At 37.7% G+C, this 22,392-nt stretch overlaps 1 non-coding gene across 1 annotated transcript; it reads left to right on the top strand.

Moving 5' to 3' along the window:
* Positions 1-13,696: 13,696 nt before the first annotated feature.
* LOC141616526 (small nucleolar RNA R71) lies at positions 13,697-13,803 on the top strand. The gene has a single exon (XR_012530870.1). It is a non-coding gene; the product is annotated as a small nucleolar RNA R71 (small nucleolar RNA).
* Positions 13,804-22,392: the final 8,589 nt, after the last annotated feature.

Here is a 22,392-nt window from a genome sequence, read left to right on the forward strand (position 1 = left end):
ATCTTTAATCTTTCCATAAATCTCACATTAATCTCTCCTTAATTATTGTTCAAGTTTATTATTCAAGTTTATTATTGGGTAATTGAAGATTATTGGGTTATCGGGAGATTGACAACCTTCCATCAATCATCAATTTCTTCTATTATTCTTTGCATTATTGTTTTGGAATCTCCATAGGTATAATTCTCTTAATCCTTGTTTTAATTATTGTTAATCTTTCTTACTTGTTCATCATGTTTTACCTTGTTAATATGATTGACAACCTTGTTAACATGCTAAACTTGATAATGAGTGAGTAGTTACTTAGCTAGGATTAGTGGGTAATTAGGGGAAACCAACATGGGATTGATTCATGCTTAATCTAATATGTTCACATGATTAAATTGCTTGCTTGTTGTGATGTCAACTTTATGCACATGTTATGTTTGATGAAATGCTAAGCCTATGAATCCTTGCATTTTTACCATCTCTTATCTACTCAACTTGACTTGTAAGATATAAACCAACTCGAGTCTTGTTAGACCATGCATAGAAGTTGATTAGGAGGAAAGTAAGTCGACTTGTAGGTGTTGTACAATCTAATCGATTCGGCTCCGGGACCCAACTCTTCCTAAGAACCGTAAGATATAACCCAACTCGGTTCCTTTACAACATTAATTGCTTACAACTTTGTAAACATGTTTGTATGATCAACACCATGAATCCCCCATGACCCCATGATATCCTAGCACTTTTAATCATTTGTTTACATCCTTCCTTTTATTGCTTGTTTTACCTTATTGCTTGCACTAGTATAGACACAACTACAAACCCAACCAAATTGTGACACTAGCATAAATTGAGATAGATAGACTTAGAACCCAAAGCACACCGTCCCATGGATCGACCTAGACTTACCACTAACTAGTTGTTTGTTGAGTATTATAAATGTGTTTGATTGGATGAGTGACGACCTCGACCGGATCAAACGCGCGTTATTTTGTTCTCGGTAGGAATTCTGCAATTTCCAATGAAAATGTCTAAGAACGTTTATTTGTCATCGTCGAAGGGCTAAGTGCTGCAGTCATTAAGCTTTAGGTCACCGTCGAAGACTTGAGCACTCGTGTCATTAATATAGAAAACTAAATGGGCATGATGAAACCTTTACCATCTTCTCGTACCCCAAGGCCATGTCATAGCTTAAACACAACTCACCCATCTAAGAAGGCCAATGAAGACAAGGGAGTCAACCTCTTGGAAACTCCACCTAGAAGGCCGGGACAAGCTTATTGGGAATTCCTTGACCTCGGAACCACATATGAAGTAGCTCTACAAAGACTGGTTTCCCAGGGAAAACTTCGTCCAATTGGTCTAACCCCAGACCCTGAAAAGATATTGCCTAGGTGGAATGACAATTCATATTGTCAGTACCATCGAGGTAGGGGACACGATACGGAGGAATGCTTTTGTCAAAAGCATATTATTCAGGATATGATCGAGGATGGCAGGCTTCCTGTGCCACCTTCCGTCAAGTAATCCAAGAAGATCGACCCTCTTGGGTCTAATGTCATTAAACATGACCATGAATCATTCCTAGACTGTTCTCATCTCCTCGATCCTCTTGATAACGAAGAAATAAATGTCCTCGAAGACGACGATATCCAAAGTGGAATGCTCATGCTTTCCATTACCATCAACAATAAATTTTCCAAGTTAGAAGGAGCCATTGATAACTTAAACTCTCGGCTTTCCAATATGGAGAACCAGTTTGCTAAAATGGGTAAGAAGCTTGAGGCCCAACCTCTCAAGATGAAAAGTGTCCATACAAACCCTCAACCTAGCAGTCCTAAGAGTAATGCAACAAGTGAGCAATCCATTCCTAGTTCTTCTCATTCAAGAATCAAAATCAAGAAAGGTAACCTCATGGAGGCTTCATCAAAGAAACCTAACAACTCTCCAAGGTCATTCACAAAGGCTTCCGACAAGAAGGATACACCTCCTAGGAAATTTACTGACAATGGTATTACATACACCGATGCCCTTCAGAGACTCATGGAACGACAAATGTTGAAGCCTATCGGTCCTACACCAGATCCACAAAGGAGATCTAGATTTTGGGATAGTAATGCCCATTGCCAGTATCACAGGGGCAAAGGACACGATACTGAGATGTGCTATAAGCTCAAGCATATGATCCAAGATATGATTGAAAGTGGGAAATTGTCCCTCTTAACTTTTAACCTGCGATGCAGCTTAGGCAATCCTCATAGATATACCACTTATCAGGAAACTCTTCTTGGCTATTATCCTTCCAGTGTTCCCATTGATGAGGATGGGGTGCTCAAATGGATGAATGCTCAAAGTCAGATGCCAAAGCCAGTTGCTGGAAGAGTAAATGTTCAACCGTGGGCCAATGATTACGAGTCGGGATCTAAGATCGAGTCAGAATCCTAGTCCGAGTCCGAGTCTTAGGCTTTCTATCCCATAATTTTTCTAGTGTCTTTCTTCGTGTCAATTTCCATTCCTAGTGACAACCTGGAGGCTGTCCCATGAGTCACATGTCTCCTCGAGTCTATGTTAAATACATTCATTACTCATTTCAATAAAAGTACCACTTTCAATCCACATATTCTATCCTATCTTTTCCTTTACCTTTTTCTATGACAAAAAGAATTGGTTTGAGACATTTTAAAATGAACGACAACACATGTTAGTCGATGTGAGTAAACTTCAACGATGTTCCATTCCGAGTTGTAGAGGATCTGAAATTCCGTGTTCATTCCTTACTTATTCCATGTCTGGCAATATAAACTTCGCTATACCCCAGTTTAGGACGAGCATATGTCAATAGATTCTAGGATGAATCCAGACCATTTCCTTATTGACAATCCATGACGGAAGGCAAGCCCATTCCCCACAATAAACAACCCGTGTTACCAAAAACCAACCCGTTTCACACCAAAGGTGCTAGTCTACCTCAAATCCATGGTATCAAGAAATCCAAGACCATACGAGCGATAGTAAAAGACAAAGGCTCCGTCAAGACAAATGACCAAAATCAATATCCAAGGTCGCGATTATGCCCGTAATCCAAGTCAAAAGAGTCAAAATAACAAGGCTCAATCAGGAAATTCAATGTCAATATCCAAAGTCAAAGTTGTCTTCAAAAACCTGAATCAAGAATCTGAGCAAAATCTGAGACATACTCCAGACCAAGTGTAATACTACGATTTTATGAGTCTCTGGGTACTCTATCGAGTGGGCCTTACTCTGTTGAGTAAGGGTGTTTTGGTTTTTAGAAAAGTATTCTGCCTGTAGGATACTCGATCGAGCATCCTGGGTACTCGATCGAGTAAGTGGCACTCGATCGAGTACGTCAGCTACTCGATCGAGTAGCACGGTTTACGGGTAATGTTTTGTCGGGTTTTGTTAATAATGCGAATTAGTATATAAACCTTTCCGTCACTTTCATAATACACTTTTATCAAACCTAATTACTTCAAAAGAGATTTCAACTACGTACTTCGCATCTTTCGCATTATTGACAAATTCCGTAGCTTTTGAGGTCGGAATTCACCGTTCTTTACATTCTTGTGATCCTTGCGTCGAGGGTAAGATCTACGTACCAATTTTATAGTATTTTATTAAGTTTGTTTAAACCCTAATTTGGGGGTTTGGGGGTTTTGTTAGTTTTTATGATTGTTAGTAATTATGTGATCATATGTTAGGAGGAGGATTCGTAGAGGAGGCTTTTTGATAACAGCTGTTGAGATCGTCTGATTGTATTGCTTTCCAAGTAGGGTTTCCCTACTTGGTATTAGTCACATGATGTGTTGGTTGTGATTGTTGAATATTATCATACGAGTATGGTGACAGTTGTTGGAATTGATTACTGCTGGTAGTTGTGATTGATTGTATCTGTTTGTGATCTTCGGGGTGCGTCCCTGGTTGAGTGGGGTCACTTGCGGGAGTGGCTTCATGCCCATTATTCGCCTTCTGTGGAACCCGCCACAGAAGGGATGTGCACATTAATGGATTTGGGTTATTCGCTCTATGGTACGAGCGGGGCTTAGGTGGGAACGGCTGCGGTCCCCCACTGGTGGAGTGGAGTAACCTGTTGCGACGGGTACTCTGGCAGGACTACACACTTTAGTGTGTAGTCAGGGATGAGGAGTTGATTGTGGAGTTTGGGTTATGTGACGATTGAGATGTGTTGGTTTATGTCTTATAGTAATTGTATAAATGATTGTGTGATTAGTACTGACCCCGTTTTATTGTTTTATAAACTGTGGTGATCCATTCGGGGATGGTGAGCAGTTATTGAGCAAGTATGAGTCGAGACATATGGGCTAGCTGGGATGTGTCACCTTCAGATGATAGAGTCTTCCGCTGTAGTTTTGAGTAGTTGTTAGACAGTTGTTTTGAGAACATGTAATCCGTATTTTGGCAGTTTAGTTTTTGGATTGTATTCACTTAAACTTTATACTATTTAAATGTTGTTTCTTCATTGTCTTTTGATTATCATTGCCTCGGGAAACCGAGATGGTGACAGCTTTATACCTGAGTGGTCCTGGTAAGGAACTTGGAGTATGGGGGTGTCACACCAAGAATCTAAGTCTGAATCAAGAACAAGCCTGAAATCAAATACTGAACGGAATAATGATGAAACCTATATAGAATCAAGACATCGATGGTCAGCTAGTGTTGGGAAATGTGTCCTCCACAATAGTGCGATCACATGATTTAAATATCATTATTAAATCTCATACTAAGAATACGTGAGGGATGATTCTTTATATAGTCGACTGACCGTCATTAATCGGTAATGATTGGCTAACTAGAATTTGACATTACTGTCGTGTGACGGTGGTGGTCAGTTGATCCCTTTAGGTCACACCTATAGGATGAGGCCCAAATAGATATTTAATTAATTGTATGCGATACAGATTAATTAATTCCTTAATTATGGGAGTGCAATTTTACGTCTTATTGTAATGTGATTAAATAAGATTTAATTTAGTAATTAAGTGTTAAATTACTAAATTAGTTGAGGCTTTTAATAAGTTTTGAGGTAGAGGTAATTAGTTATTTAAAGTTACAAGAAGTTGTAATTTTAACCAACTAGTTATTATGGGACCCATTATATGTTGATATAATGGTAGTATACTACTCAAAAAGTGGAGTGTATATTATATTATTAATTGTAATATTTAAGTGTTAAATGATTACATTAATAATTAATTATGTAAGATAGTGATCGGAGCCATTTGGTGTTCACAATTAAGCATATGTGGTCGTTGGTCAATGGTCGATACAAAACACAATTTATACTTCACAAACAACTCTACAATTAGTAAAGAGGCAAGTAAAGGTCGGATCCCAAGGGACGGGTATTGAAATGAAGATTCTATTGTAACTAGTGGTGTCTAGGGGTGTCACAAATTGGGTTGATGTAGAAGGTCACTAAACTAAAATAGCAATGAAAATAAACTAACAAGGTAGATGAAATAAGGGTGTAAACAATTGATTAAAAGCACTAGGGTGTCATGGGTTCATAGGGGAATCATGGGATATGATCATACAAACATGTTCTCAAATTATAAGCAAGCAATTATTGTTGTGATGGATTGAGTTGGGTTATATCTTACAATCCTAGGAAAGTTTGGGTCCCGGAGCCGAATCTCTTGGATTGTACAACACCTACAAGTCGACTTAATCTTCCCTACTTAACACATGCATGATCTAACAAGACTCGAGTTGGGTTATGTCTTACAAGTCAAGTTGAAAGGATAGAAGATGATAGTAAATGCAAGGATTCATAGGCTTAGCATTTCATCAAATATAACATGTGCATGTATTAAGATCAAAACAAGCAAGCAAATAAGATATGAAAGCATATTAATTTAAGCATGAATCATTCCCCATGTTGGTTTCCCTAATCACCCATTAAACCCTAGCTAAGAGACTACTCACTCATTATCATATTGATCATGCTAGAAAGGTTGTCAATCATACTAACATAATGAAACATGATGAATAAATGAAAGTAATTAGCAATAATTAAAAAGGGATTAAGAGATTATACCTACTAATGATTCCAAAATAATAATGCAAAGAATAATAGAAGAACTTGATGATTGATGGAAGGTTGTCAATCTCCCAATAAACCCAATAATCTTCTAATTACCCAAAATAAAGTAAGAACAAGAGAGAGATTGAAGAACTAAAACTTGGATTAAAACTTGATTAATATTTGATTACAATATTGAAGAGAGATTTGATTGATATTAACTACTCTAATTTTTGATAAGAAGAACATGCTCCTCTAATTAGACTAATGGGGTATTTATAGTGAAAATTAGGGAGGATGCATTAGGGTTAACTAAGGGCTAAACTAGTAATTACACTTTTAAGTTGAGCAAGGAGCCTCCGGGATTATCCGAGAGAAGGGCTTCTCCATTTCGTAGCTTGAAGAACGAAATCTGTCTTTGTCTTTGTGATCCGTGCGGGCCGGGAGTCGGGACGGCCGGATCTGGGATGGACGATCCGAGCGGATCAAGGAACAAGACGCTCGGACTGGGCATGGGGAATCCGAGCGGATTCCCCGGTGAGGACGCTCGGATCGGCGAGGACGGGCGGATTCTCTACAATCCGTTCGGATTGTAGTTCAGCAGCTTTCCTTCTTCTTTTTCTTCCCTTTTCTTCATGAATTCCTTGGGGATTTCCTTGGGGACTCAAGGATCCTTTTCTCAACAATGCTCTTCTACTATGCTATGTACAAAGGCCTTCTAGTCTTGTCTCTCCTTGATGCTTGGTCATTGAATATGATCAATTTAGCCTTGTTTTGCCATGAAAATGCAAGATTCTTACTCATTTCCTACCAAGGGATCAAAATCTCAAAGAATATGCAAAACAAAGAACTAAAGATAAGAAATGACCCAAATAGGCACTAAAAAGCATGGAAACAATGGTAATTCGGGGCTAAATATGCGCCAATTATGGTCGCATCAAATATCCCCAAACCGAACCTTTGCTCGTCCCGAGTAAAGAGGTGACTAAGACTAGGACCAATACTAACCTAACCTAATAATAATAGCCGATATGAGACAATTAGCGGGTCTCACTCCGCCCCTTCAACTCACAACAAGACAACCATGAGGTAGGATGCCTTCTTGCAAGGCAAGGTGGGTCTTGCCAAAATGGCGACACATCCAAACATTAAGCACACAAAAACACATAATGGATGCATCTACAAAAAGAATAGCCACTTTCCTCATCTAAGTGGCGGAAATTATCTACAAGGGAAGCAATTCAAGGGTGCACAATCCTTCATAGATGCAATTTGTTCAAACTACTAAGCCTAGAAGGATACCAATAAATCACCTCCAAAAGGTGTCAAGCTAGGGTACCTTTGTCCTCAATCGTTAAATGCTTTTGTCAAGAGTAGACTCCCTATGGTGTTAGAAACACTGGAGGATCGCGGAATTCCCCCTCTTGCCTAGACAAGAAGAAGGGTCGTCCCCTCTCTACCATGCACAAAAATGGATACGATGGATAAGGGGATCAATAGATATTTGAGTTTCACTTTGGGAGTTTGCTTTTGTTTTTGTTTTTCCCCCCAAATTTCTTTGGCATTTGACTTTTTGAGAACACTTTCTTTGCCATTTCTTTTTGATTTTTGGCTTTTCAATACTTGACAATTTTTTTGCATTTCTTTTTGAACATTTTCAAAGTCACCCCAATTAGTAACGAGGGTGCCTTGTATTTGAAGCTTTTAGGAGTTCTATTTTTGCTCCTCTTTTCATTTGATGCATTTTTGCAAACTTTCTTTCACTTTTCATTTCATTGAACTCAAATTGATTTCTTTTTGTGCCCATTCCCTTTGATGACAAAAATGTGGTAGAACATGGATGATGGATGTATGCATGGTTTCAAGGGTCACCTTGGAATAAACGGTAGCCAAGGAGTTATCACACCACAAGGTACTCTTGACTCGGCCTTAAACCATGGGTCAAAGGATACTAGCATGACACATCCTAGGGTGTTTTACAAGTATTCTAACAAGCAAAGTCTTAAGAAGAAAAAGCCTCTACTAGGGCCTATATACACTTGTCAAGCTTCCCAAATAGACGGTTTCGCAAAATTTTCTAACATGCAACTACATGCCATGATGCAACTTAGCATATAAACATCCTAATGCATATGATTCTACCAACTAATATGACATATAAACTAAATGCAATCCTAAGTTCACATTGTTTTTACCGCATCAATCAAAATAAAGCCACATAGTCATTAACATAAAGAGGAAAAAGGAGATTGGAAAGATCATACCATGCGGTCTTCAATATCCTCATGTCTCGGATGTGGCGTAGTCAATCAAAGTGAACAAGGATAAAACAAACACAATATATACAAGACAATATATACAAGGGAAATGAACTTGTTTTTGGTTTTTTCAATTTTTTCAAATTTTTATGATTTTTGAATAAAAGTTAAGTGTTAGAATTCCCATCCCCACACTAATATGGGCATTGTCCTCAATGGCCAAAATGATGGAAATTATGCAAGAATGATGCATGATTTCTATACTAAATGCAATTCTACACTAAGCTATACTACATGATGCATGGTTTTTGTTATGACGGAGAGGATAATTTAAATTACCTCCCGCTGCGTATGCATTAACTTCCCCAAACCAAGTAAGACACTATTGCTAATGTCAAAGCATGGGGGAGTTCATGCACATGCTATGCTATGCATGAAACTAGATTGTCATTTTGGATTTTACAAAAGTGGGAACAATAAAGAACACCTCAAAGGAACCGAGGTGTGAGTCCTTTGATGTTGCTAGGACTAAACCAACAATGATCAAAATGAAATAAAATACAAAGAGATATAGACAAACCGTGGGAGAGTAGGAATCTCCAAGGCTAGTCTTCCATCATGCTACTATCACCATCACTTCCCTCATGAGAAGTGGTCACATTGCCACTTTCCTTGGCACTTTCTTCTTTGCTTTCCTCATCACTATCTTCTTCATCATTATCTTCACCATCTTCACCATCTCTTTCTTTATCTCCACTTGCTTCTTCCTCAATGTTATCATCAAATTCCTCATCATTTCCAACAACCTCATTGCCTTCCACCACGTCCCTTGATGCACCCGGAAATAAGGCTTCTCTATCCGCCCAACTAGGCAAAGGACAAGATGGATCAAGGAGTCCTTGCCTAGCTAGATGTAGGAGGGGAGGATATTGAGCCAAATAAGCATTCTTCCGATCTTCATAAGCTTGCTTGTGCATGGCTTGCATTAGAAGAGTGACATAATCTTTTCCAATTTCAATTCCTTGCGGTTTGAATTCTTCATAATCATAGGGGTAAGGTGGTATAACAATGGAAGAGGAGGGAGTTTCATGATCACCCTTTTGTTGTTGAATGATGTACTCGGCTTCCTTGGATAGGGGAAGTAAATAGTTGGTCCGGTGGACACTAAGACGGCAAATCTTTGCGGGTAGAGTGAATGATCGAGCCTCACTTGTAAGCCACCCATACTTGGTATCAAGGGGATTGTGAGCAACCCACTTAAACTTGTTAATCAAGGTGGACATATCAATAAGATGGCCACCATCCTTAGCCTTGTACTTGCTATCCTTATTGAAATTAGGATCAAAGTGCTTGGCTAGGACCGTGACAAGGCCGCCATTAACAATTACGGTTTGACCCTTCTTCCCACTATCTACATGGAGCCATCTATCAACCAATAGCCTCAAAGAATTGTAAGGCTTGGTGTGAATTCTTCCAATATTCAAAGTTGATTCAAGGAGAATAAAATCGAGTCCCGTGAAATGATTGGTGTCTTTCCTAGCAATTATGGTATTTCCCACAACTTTGTGCCATATTCTTATGCCCGGATGATGGACCAAAAGAGCACGGCAAGCTTTAAAATCTTCAAATTTCTTCCCGGAGATTGCCTCCCAAAGAGGCTCGGGATCATACTTCCCATATTGCTTATAAAATTTATGTTCATCGCTAAGACCCAAAATTGCACCCAATTCCGGAAAGGTAATGCGTCTACTAGTGTTAGCTAGACGAAACTCAATATTTTCCCTATTCTCAACTTTTGTCACTTTTAAAGAACTTAAGAATTCCAAGACAAGGGAGGGGTATGTTACTTCCTTCATTTCAAACAATTTCTTTAAACCCATGGCATTGAAAAAGACTCTTGTTTGTTCAAGAACACCCAACTTCTCTAAAACATCTTGGCATATGAATTTGGTGGATTGAATTTGTTTCATAGCAAACTTGACAAATGTATTTCTATGGGAATCGGAAATGAATGTTACCTCCGGGTAATGCAAGAGTTGATTAATTACCGGAGTAGAGGGTGATGCTTCCATAGAAATTTGTTGAGGTGGTTGCACTTCCAAGCTTGGTGTTGATACCACCATTGCCAAAGCCTTCTTCATTTGTAGAGCTTTTTGCCTTTGAGAGAGAGTTGTAGTCTTTGGTGCCTTTGCTTTTGCTTTTGTTGCTCCCTTTGTTCTTGCCATTTGATGAGCTAACCAAGAAAAAGATCAAAAATCTTCAATTTGTAGAATGCCCAAATCGATTTTGAAGGTAAAAGGCTTTGCCTTTATGAGAACAAAAATCAATTCAAAGGTGAAGATTTTGTGCTTGGTTTTGATTGTTAATGAAGATGGAGTGATTGATTTGTTATTTGAAAGATGGTTTGATTTGATTTTGGTGAGTTTTGTTGAGGGTTTTTGTTTTTGAGATGGAGAGGATGAGGGTTTTGATGTTATGGGTAGTGTTTATGAGTGAATGAATGAATGAATGAAGGTGGGGTGGGTATTTAAAGAACTCGACAATATTAGGACGCAGGGACAATCCGTGCGGATTAGGCGCAATCCGCTCGGATTCTTCAGCTTCAAATTTTCAAAAATCCCGCCTAGAGACGGGCGGATTCTGGGGAATCCGCTCGGATTCTTCTGAGATGAGACGGGCGGATTTCGTGCAGGACGGACGGATTCTTGTCCAGAGATTTTTCTTTGTTTTTCTTCACCGCAAGACGGGCGGATTGTCCACAAGACGGACGGATTACGTGAGCGGGCGTCTTTCCGTAAATCCGCTCGGATTCTTCAACAGTCAAGAATTTGCAAGTTTTCAGCTCAGCCAAGACGGGCATCTTCTCAGCAGGACGCTCGGATCCTCTGCAGACGGGCGGATTCTCAGGAATCCGCTCGGATTGGTCCTTGTGTACACGGATTCAGTTCCATCCGTGCACCAACGCATTCCCTTATCATTCTTTCTTTCTTTCTTTCAAATCTTGTGTTCTTCATTGTGGGGGCACTACTAAGGCATGAATAGCCTAGGCAATTGCCATCCCCACACTAAGGTAAAGCACTACACATCAATTAAAATCATTAGTCCCTCCCTCACTTCTCTCTTTTCATGACAATTATTTTGATCAAAGTAAATAAATCCAAAAATGACAAAAAATGCAATACAAAAATTGAATGTAAGTTAGGGAGTTAGAAATATTTACAAGTGGTGGTTTAGGGAGGACTCCACCAAACTCTCATTCTTGATGAGATGTCAAGGAGGCATGTTCAAGGTGTTGTTGATGTTGCTCAACACCTCGAAGAAATAATTAAAAGCTTGTTCATTGTTGTGGTAGAGGTCCTCAATAGACCGTGGCCCTTGTTGTTGATCATGATCGATGGCATGCCCAATGTAGGGATTAAAGATCCCTTCAAATTCATCGTCCCAAAGACCACAAACTTCATTGAGTTGATCATTGAAAATCTCTTGCTTGGATGGAGACAACTCTCCCAATTTCTTCTCTTGGCCAATGAGGCCATCATCTTCTTCCTTGGTTGATTTTGATGAGCTTTGCAAGCTCTCCTTTTCACAATTCACTTGCTCTTTGAATGGAGCATCTTCAACTTTCTTCCTCCATTGGAGTTCCGATTTCTTCTTTTCATCTTTTCGGCTATAATGATCAATCATGAAACATGGCTCATGCAAACGAGGAGCTCTCATGGTCTTGTCAAGATTAAAAGTTATGCTTTCATCTCCCACTTCTAGAGTGAGCTCTCCATGTTTCACATCAATCACCGCACCCGCGGTGTGTAGGAAAGGTCTTCCTAATATGATTGGAATGTTGGAATCTTCCTCCATATCAACTATGACAAAGTCCACCGGGATGAAAAACTTCCCAATTCGCACGGGGACATCTTCCCATATCCCTAGCGGTGTCTTCGTCGATCTATCGGCCATTTGAAGAGTGATATTGGTACATTTAAGCTCTCCCATTCCCAACCTTTTACTTACCGAGTACGGCATGACACTCACACTAGCCCCTAGATCACATAAGGCTTTGTTGATCGTTGTGTCGCCAATGGTACACGGTATTGAGAAGCTTCCCGGATCCTTTAACTTTGGAGGTGAACTCCCTTGAAGAATTGCACTACTCACCTTAGTGAAGGCGATAGTCTCAAGTTTCTGGATTGACTTCTTCTTTGTGAGGATATCTTTCATGTACTTTGCATAGGCCGGAACGTGATTGATTAATTCCGTGAAAGGAATTGAGACTTCTAAGTTCTTCACAATTTCCATGAACTTTCCAAGTTGATCATCAAATTTAGGCTTGGCTTGACGACTTGGAAAAGGAAGTCTAATCACAATGGGCTCCTTTTCTTTGGCTTTGTCTTCATTTTTCTTTGAACTTTCTTCTTTTGATGATTCCCCTTCCTTGGGACCTTGCACCACAACTTCATTCTCACTAGCTCTCACAACTTCATCCTCAACTTGCTTCTTCGGTGCTTCATATCTTGTACCACTTCTCAAGTGAATGGCACTAACCGTTTCATGTCTAGGGGGATTACCTTGAGGTGGTAATTGCCCCTTTTGTCTTTGTGAGTTTGAAGATGCTAGTTGGGTCAATTGTGTTTCCAACATCTTGGTGTGAGCTAGAATGTTGTTGATGGTGGTGTCTTTTGCTTGGCTATCTTTTTGCATTTGGGTGAAAAATTCTTGTTGATTTTTTTGCATTTGAAGGACCGCTTTTTGGACATCAAAACTTTGGTCATTGTGGTGATTGTATGGATTTTGATTTTGGTAGCCTTGGTTTTGATTGAAAAAGGGTCTTTGATTTTGATTTCTCATGGGTGGTGGAGTGTATGTTGTTTGAGGGTTTTGGACATTTTGGCTTTTGTATGAGAGATTTGGATGGAACTTGGTGTTTTCATTGTAAAAATTTGAATAAGGGGTACCACTTTTGTAAGCTTGGAAAGCATTGACTTGCTCGGTTGTTCCCCTACATTCACTTGAGTCATGACCCAAGGTTCCACAATTCTCACATATCCCGCTTGGGATTGATGAGGATGCCGTCATGGCATTGACATGATGCTTTGATGATTTTTAGCTTTCCTCAAGTCTAGCCATAGCTTGTTCAAACTTCAAGTTGATTGTGTCAATGTGAGCACTAAGTTGAGCACCCAATTGAGTAACGGTGTCCACTTCATACTTTCCTCCTCTAGTAGCCTTGCGAGGCCTACTATATTGCGAATTATGGACCGCCATTTCCTCAATCTTGTTCCATGTTTGATTGTCATCAACTTCGGTGAACATTCCATTTGATCCCATATTGAGAATGTTCCTTGAATCTTCATATAAACCATTCCAAAATTGTTGCACTAAAAACCATTCGTTAAGTCCATGGTGAGGACATGAGCGACAAATACCCTTGAACCGCTCCCAAGCTTCGTACAAAGATTCTTCATCCCTTTGCTTAAAACCCGTAATTTGAGCTCTTAGCATGTTGGTCTTCTCCGGTGGGTAGAATTTTTGTAGAAAGCTAGAGCTAGCTTCTTCCAAGAATCTATTCCAAGGGTGGCCTTATCAAGGCCCTTCAACCATTGCTTTGCGGTGCCGATTAACGAAAAAGGAAATAAGACCCATCTTATTTGGTCTTGAGTCACGCCCGTTTGAGAGATAGCTTCACAATAATCACAAAATGTTTCCATATGAGAATGAGGGTCCTCACTAGGCATTCCCCCGAATTGGCTCCTCTCAACTAGTTGGATGAAGGCGGACTTGGCAATAAAGTTTCCGGTAAGATGTTGTGGGGTAGGAGTACCATTTGGTAAATCCTCCTCGGTGGGTATAGAGTGTGACGAGAATTTAGGCATTGTAGGTGGATTTTGTGTGGTATTGTTTAATGGGTTCTCTTCTCCTTCTATTGCGAAAGGATTGACAAACTCACTAGTGGGTTGAACAACTTCACCAACACCTCCCAAATTCCTCCTAACAAGTCTCCTATTATTCGTCAAGGTTCTTTCGATTTCACGGTCAAAAGGTAACAAATCTCTTTGTAACCTTCTAGACATGCAAAATATCAAACAACTAGAAAACAATTAGAACAAACCTTGAGGAGTCTTACTTCCCCAAGGTGAAAAAAGACACAACTAAAAACAATAAAAGAAATCTTAAATCAATTAAACACCGTCCCTTAGACAGCACGGCGCCATTTTTGATCGGAGCCATTTGGTGTTCACAATTAAGCATATGTGGTCGTTGGTCAATGGTCGATACAAAACACAATTTATACTTCACAAACAACTCTACAATTAGTAAAGAGGCAAGTAAAGGTCGGATCCCAAGGGACGGGTATTGAAATGAAGATTCTATTGTAACTAGTGGTGTCTAGGGGTGTCACAAATTGGGTTGATGTAGAAGGTCACTAAACTAAAATAGCAATGAAAATAAACTAACAAGGTAGATGAAATAAGGGTGTAAACAATTGATTAAAAGCACTAGGGTGTCATGGGTTCATAGGGGAATCATGGGATATGATCATACAAACATGTTCTCAAATTATAAGCAAGCAATTATTGTTGTGATGGATTGAGTTGGGTTATATCTTACAATCCTAGGAAAGTTTGGGTCCCGGAGCCGAATCTCTTGGATTGTACAACACCTACAAGTCGACTTAATCTTCCCTACTTAACACATGCATGATCTAACAAGACTCGAGTTGGGTTATGTCTTACAAGTCAAGTTGAAAGGATAGAAGATGATAGTAAATGCAAGGATTCATAGGCTTAGCATTTCATCAAATATAACATGTGCATGTATTAAGATCAAAACAAGCAAGCAAATAAGATATGAAAGCATATTAATTTAAGCATGAATCATTCCCCATGTTGGTTTCCCCTAATCACCCATTAAACCCTAGCTAAGAGACTACTCACTCATTATCATATTGATCATGCTAGAAAGGTTGTCAATCATACTAACATAATGAAACATGATGAATAAATGAAAGTAATTAGCAATAATTAAAAAGGGATTAAGAGATTATACCTACTAATGATTCCAAAATAATAATGCAAAGAATAATAGAAGAACTTGATGATTGATGGAAGGTTGTCAATCTCCCAATAAACCCAATAATCTTCTAATTACCCAAAATAAAGTAAGAACAAGAGAGAGATTGAAGAACTAAAACTTGGATTAAAACTTGATTAATATTTGATTACAATATTGAAGAGAGATTTGATTGATATTAACTACTCTAATTTTTGATAAGAAGAACATGCTCCTCTAATTAGACTAATGGGGTATTTATAGTGAAAATTAGGGAGGATGCATTAGGGTTAACTAAGGGCTAAACTAGTAATTACACTTTTTAAGTTGAGCAAGGAGCCTCCAGGATTATCCGAGAGAAGGGCTTCTCCATTTCGTAGCTTGAAGAACGAAATCGTCTTTGTCTTTGTGATCCGTGCGGGCCGGGAGTCGGGACGGCCGGATCTGGGATGGACGATCCGAGCGGATCAAGGAACAAGACGCTCGGACTGGGCATGGGGAATCCGAGCGGATTCCTGGTGAGGACGCTCGGACTGAGAGGGACGGGCGGATTCTCTACAATCCGTTCGGATTGTAGTTCAAGCCTTTCCTTCTTCTTTTTCTTCCCTTTTCTTCATGAATTCCTTGGGGATTTCCTTGGGGACTCAAGGATCCTTTTCTCAACAATGCTCTTCTACTATGCTATGTACAAAGGCCTTCTAGTCTTGTCTCTCCTTGATGCTTGGTCATTGAATATGATCAATTTAGCCTTGTTTTGCCATGAAAATGCAAGATTCTTACTCCTTTCCTACCAAGGGATCAAAATCTCAAAGAATATGCAAAACAAAGAACTAAAGATAAGAAATGACCCAAATAGGCACTAAAAAGCATGGAAACAATGGTAATTCGGGGGCTAAATATGCGCCAATTATGGTCGCATCAGATAGTTAAACATATGACTTATAAGCATTTGTAGGACAAATGACAAAAGGCAAAAATGGACCAAAATGGGTCCATATTTTCGGCCAAATAAGAGAGCAAAAGATGCTCTTTTGTCTTTGTTGGTTTTTTATTAAAGCATGATAGTGACACTACATACTAGCTTTAATCATGCCTACTCTTACACTACTCTACCTAGACTAAACAAACAAGTAAAAACAAAAGGAAAAATATTCCTCCTAATGCTCTAAGGCCACCGATTTTGGTCCTTATATATGAGCATTTGTTGCTCATTTTTCCTCTAGTTGTTTTGCTTGTTTTTCTCTCTATATTTCCTTCACATGCAAATTGCAACAAACTCTCTCAAATACTAATACACTCAATATATTACTAGAGATAGTAATACTAGAAATATTAGTAATATTAAGGGAACATTTCTACTACATATCTAGTTAATATTAGTAGGAATTTTTGGGATTAATCTTGGGTGCAACTTATTGGAGTGTCTTCTATACTTGGAGTCTTAGGAGGATCATCCATCACTTTAAGCTCAAGAACAAGTGAAGGAAGGTGACCTTACTTGTACCCACATTTTCGAACCATATATCAATGTGAGGAACATTGTTTTTCTTATAAACCTTTCATTTTGTTATGCATGCACTAGATCAAAAGAACATATAATTAACAAGTTAATTAGTTCACTATTAGATGAGTCTAATAATAGGTATATGAACCTAACAAGTGGTATCAGAGCATAAGGATGTTGCATGCATAATCGGTTATTGTTTTTCCGAGTTAAAAGGTTAACATATAAAACTAAAAATTTGTAATTTATAAGTATAAGCCATGAAATCACCATGCATATTATATATTCTGGTCCTAAAATATTTTTAGGTCATGTTTATGATTTATGGAAATTTTTTGCTCATTTTAATGATTTTTTAGTGATTTTATTACATTTTTATGACTAAAATGGGAATTAAAATGCTAAAAATAGTTAAACTAAGTTTCTGACCTTGGAAATTTTATATGCACTCACATGCATATTTTACAAGTTGTGTGTAAAAAGTCGAGTTAATTTGATTAATATTGCATGATTTATGATTTTTATGAGATAAAAATGGATTAAAAGAGGTAAAATGGTTAAAAATAGTTAAATTTTGAATTAAGCCATGATTTTTAAATATGTTGTCACATGCAATATTTACAGAGTGTGTGTAAATTTCTAGATTAAAAGATCTCTTTTAGCATGATTTATGGATTTTTAGAGTAAACATGGCATAAATAGTGACTATTTTAGCAAAATTAGCTAAAACGTATTGCATGGCTTGCTAAAATTATTTTAAGTTGCATAAATATCCCACTAATCAGATCTAACGTTGTAACAATTATTTGATTAATTTTCGAATACTTTATGTATTTTATGAGATAAAACCGATAAAACTATATTTTCTCAAAATTAATTCAAAAATTTTAACCATGTTTTTTGACATTATTAGTGTCATGTATTTATTCCAGAATCTTCAAAAATTTAAAATTCAAATTTTGAAATTTTTATAATTTAATTTGGATTTATTTCATATAAATAATGATTTTAAGGTAAAAAATGAGCATAAAATTAAATCAAGTTGAATTATTGTCAAAAATTTAATGATGACTAATTTTTGAGTCCTAAAAAGTGTTAGGATAATTAACTTGAGCTTAGATGTGATTTAAGTGTTAATTAGTGATTTAAAAAAGGTTATTATCACGCATTTCCATAAAACCGGGTTATATGTACGACATAAGTTAAATAGGGCGATTTGGCACATCATTTGGCATGATAGATACATATTATAATGCTGCATATTTCAATTGTTGAATGTCTTTTATTTATATAATTTTGAATTATGTAATTTTATCTTAGTATGGCCTTAGTTTTAATCGATATTACCCGTAATGAAAGGGAATATTGATTCGGTTGTAATTTAATGTGATCTCGTATCACTTTTATTTTTATTTCATTAGTTTTTCCATTTTACAAATGTATAATAGGAATAGTTTTGTATTTTTATTATTATTTGTAATTATGGAGTATCTTCAAAGACGGTGTCATTCGGAAAGGTGATCCAACGAAGACGGTGTCTTGGGAGGCGTGCCACTTGAAGATTCAAGGGACCAAAGGAGTTGGTTTCCGAATATGTAATAGATTATTTGATTTTCTATTTTAGGAAGGCCATACTAGGAATTTTATTTATTGCTTTGCATTTCTTTTAATATGTTACATGCATTGCCAAATCGCCATAATAACACATGCATATCATATCGAGTCATTGACCGTGTCAATTATAATTATCGTAGTTCACCGCTTTAGTTCACTTAAAACGTGATAGATAATAAATTGACAAGACCTCTCACATATAATAATTGAGATATAGCCTTACCAAATAGTAGAAACCCATGAAGTACCAATTTCATAAGGGAGTTAATCCGGCTTCACCGTAATACAAACCTTGTTACGTTGGCGAAGTGGGGTAATAAAATGTTATTACATCGAAATTTGGATTGAGCTCAACGGAAGTATTGTTGACCGTAGTCGCATGTGTTCCGGGCTAAAGATGAAAATTAGAGTAATTTTTATCGACCGAGAGTTCTAAAAGTAGAATCGATTAAAGAGTTAATCCACCGAGTTATATTAATAAGGGATGAATCGGCTCACCGTGCCCGAGTTGATATGAATTTGGATCTCGGAATCATTTATGTAGTTGGGTGGAGGTCACTATATAAATGCAATACTTGTAGTTAAATTTATGAGTATTATTAAAACGATAGATGTAAATTAATTCCTTCATTTCCTATTTTGTAGTCAAATTTGTTTTATCAACCGCAATGGCAACTCCAATCATGTCCGCATCCACTAGTTCCACCACGCTTACCAATGTGTCATGGCTCCGATCCTTCATGGATCGTTGTAAGTTAGAAAAGAATGGGTCTAATTTCGCCGATTGGGACGCGCAACTTCGCTTGGCCATGCAAGGTGACGACAAGCTTCGTTACCTTACCGAGGCATCTCTCTCCGAACCTAATACTAGGTCCACCCCCGCCGCTAGGCAAACCTATGAGGTTTACCAAAAGGAGTCGGCCACGATCAAAAATGTGTTGGTCTTCGCTATGGAGGCCGAACTCCAACGAAGTGCTATAAAGATTAGCACCGCTCATGAGATCTACATGAAGCTTGTGAACATGTTTTCACGAGCTCTTAGGGTCATTCAATATGAGGCGGCTTCCGCATTCTTTGATCTTAACATCAAAGAGGGCCAAAAGGTGAGCCCTCATGTGCTAAAGTTGATGGAGCATGTTGAGACCTTGAAATGCATAAGGTGGAAATTCCCAATGAACTCGTAATTGATCGAATTCTTCATTCCCTCAACAAAATCAAAGCATATGTTCAATTCCGGGTGAATTTCAATATGCAAGTTAAGAAGGTTTCCCTTGATGAGTTGCACAAAATGCTTGTGCAAGCCGAAAGGGATATGGGGCTAAGTGTTAGCTCCACCAAATATGTGCTCAATGTCAATCATAAGAGCAAGGGAAGCTTCAAGAAGAGCGGGAAAAAGGGAAAGAAGCGAACTCCCAACAGGAACATAGCTAAGACTTATGAAGCAAGCTCCTCCAAGCCCAAGTACAGTGCCCCCTCCGGGGACAAGTGCCACTATTGTTGTGGTGTTGGGCATTGGAAGAGAAACTGTTCCAAATACCTTGGCGACATCAAAGCTGGAAAGGTTATTCCAGTAGGTATATAACTATCCCTGTCTTTTATGTTTCAATCTCAACTTTGGTATGATGATACAAGTTGTGATGATTACCCTTTTTATTGTAAATAGGGCCTCCTACCAAGGACAAAGGCAAGGAGAAGCAAGCCTAGAGGATCATGTGGGAAGCTAGAGTAGCCGACCGTGGTGATGGATCAATGGAAGCTTGGCTTTTATTTGCTTTGTCTTTAATTTTATGATGTATTTCAAGTTTTTAGAACTATTTTGATTTCCTTGTGTGACTTGGAAATTGGTTTGTATCCTTTAAACACGGGTTGTATTTTGGATATTGGTGATTTGGTTTCAACCCAAATCACTTGTTTTATTATGTTATTTGTTCTAAAATCATCATCATAAATTACTTGCGTAGAGAAACCTTAGATAGACAACTCAAATTGATCAAATAGACGATTATGATGATGGGATCATTATATGTCCATAAGCTATGAATTTGATTCTCCTTATGTCATCATTACTAAAAGTAACAACTTACTTATGTAAGATCAATTAAAGTTGTAATGAGTTTTTGAACTCATCAAGTAGGGAATTTACGATACCATAAGGACACATTATTCTAAACGGATGGTCAACCATGAGATACCTAGAATAGAGAGTCTATTAAACCATATGACATGAATCAGACTGCCATATTACATGAATTAAGCTGCCATGAAAGGGATGGCCTTTTGAAAGCTAATACATAGTCTAGATAAACTCCTAATACTCCGTTAAATATATATGTTTGTGACTCACAAAGCTATCTCTCAAGAAGATAGATGTATTTCTGAGAGATAGAGTGGGAGTAGATTGAATCGTCACAAACATCTCTTATAGTTGAAATGTTACTTTGTGAAAGTAATAGAATTATAGAGTGGGACTTGGTATTGAACTATTGTCTATGAAGATAGAATATAAGCATAGTTCAGTGGGAGTTTATCGCAGGTGTCTTATTGTTTAAAAATATTGCTTTGTGAAAGTGATAGTATTATGACCATGTTACACACGAGCCATTGTATTACAATCCGAAAATAGTTACTCAAGAGTAGATTTACTTAAAGGAAAGGGTCTCCTTAAAGTGAATAGAGCTTTAGAGTACTTAAAAGCATAGATTGACATAAAGATGTTGATCAAAATTAATTATGTTAGGAATTGCCGCATTTCATTTTAATGAAGAATGGCAAATGAGATTAAAATTCGCTTTTCTAAAATGGGAATTTAGAGAAGGAAGTGTTTGAAACACGAAACCTTAGATGAAGATCTAAGAATCCTAACATATTATGCGTAGCTATCTTAAGTGATCACAAAATGGTCTTAAGCTAGCATTAAAGGATTATGTTTTTCATTCATGTGATAATAGTGGATGGTTTCATTCACATGATTGAAGAATCATGATTATACATGAAGTTAAGTGGGAGCTAGAATTGTTTCTCCATGTCTTATATGTTGATAACATATTACTTATTGAGAATAATGTACCAATTCTCTCTTCTAGCAAGAGTGACTAGGAGACTTGGAAAGGGATGCAAAATATTCTAGATTTTGAATCTATGAGAGAGAATATTGGCATAGAGTTAAGAGTCTTATGAGGATAAGTTCTTTCGTATCTGTTGTACATCAACAAGGTTTAATAGGCTATTCATGTTGATGAAAGTGGAATTACAATGATGGAGTCATCATCATTCACTGAACCTATTAAGTTGTTGATCACATGAAATCAATAGCTAATGTTTCCGCCATTAGAATGATCATGTATGACAATAGACGCACACGCCGTGATGTACCATATGCTAGGAACATTATGAGTCAATAATAAGTTAATTCATAAGATGGGCTTGTGAAAGCCTTAAAGTACAATTGATGACTTGTACACATGTTTGGATGATAAACTAAGTTAGGTGTTGAAGGGTTGCACAAACTTTAGTTTCCAAGCTTAAAAGGATTTGATGAAATCCTAAGCTAATGTTATTGACGAAGGAGTAAGAAACTAAGAAAAGTGTTTTAGTTTCGCGCATTGCAAATTCTACAAAAGGATTCTAAGTAAATTGTGATAAAATCGTCAATGTATGGATTAAGGGTGAATCCCTTTACAAATGATTTTATCACAAGTTATGCGATAACAGTGGGAGCATCTTTCAAGTTAAAGAGCCCATGTCTAGTAAGTAGTCTAGACATATACTTGGATAAATTCATGTCATTAGAGATGACATTGAATGGAAGGAAATAACAATTAATAAAGTTGGAATATTCCAAATATCCTATCCAGTTTCACCTTGACCCATACACGGAGTCTTCAGATACTTTGCTACCTAGAACGGGACATACCCAATTCATC

This window comes from Silene latifolia, chromosome 11, assembly GCF_048544455.1.
Source record: "Silene latifolia isolate original U9 population chromosome 11, ASM4854445v1, whole genome shotgun sequence".
Lineage (NCBI taxonomy): Eukaryota > Viridiplantae > Streptophyta > Magnoliopsida > Caryophyllales > Caryophyllaceae > Silene > Silene latifolia.